At 43.9% G+C, this 353-nt stretch overlaps 1 protein-coding gene across 1 annotated transcript in view; it reads left to right on the top strand.

Annotated features, from left to right (window-relative positions):
* Window positions 1–353, top strand: part of IGSF9B (immunoglobulin superfamily member 9B) — a 77850-nt gene that overhangs the window by 15299 nt on the left and 62198 nt on the right. The window lies entirely within an intron of this gene.

Below are 353 nucleotides of genomic sequence, written 5' to 3'. Positions count from 1 at the left end.
TAAGGATGGATCAGCACCGTCCTCTGGTGAAGGAGGTCCGGCATATATTAATGTATAGCAGTGTATGAGGGGTACAGTATATAGGGGTAAGGTACATCAGTATATGGGGGTACAGTATACAGGATAGTATAGAAGTATGAAATGGTTGTTACTCTCCACGGTCAGTGGTGCTGAAATGCAATCTATAGGGGTACAGTATACATAGTGTATGGGGGTACAGTATACATAGTGTATGGGGGTACAGTATACATAGTGTATAGGGGTACATTATGCAGGGGGTATAGCGTATAGGGGTACAGTATACAGGGGGTATAGGGGTACAGTATACAGGGGGTATAGGGGTACAGTATACA

Source organism: Nanorana parkeri, unplaced genomic scaffold, assembly GCF_000935625.1.
Source record: "Nanorana parkeri isolate BGI_ZX_2015 unplaced genomic scaffold, ASM93562v1 scaffold1009, whole genome shotgun sequence".
Classification (NCBI taxonomy): domain Eukaryota; kingdom Metazoa; phylum Chordata; class Amphibia; order Anura; family Dicroglossidae; genus Nanorana; species Nanorana parkeri.
This window is presented reverse-complemented; position numbering and strand designations above follow the sequence as displayed.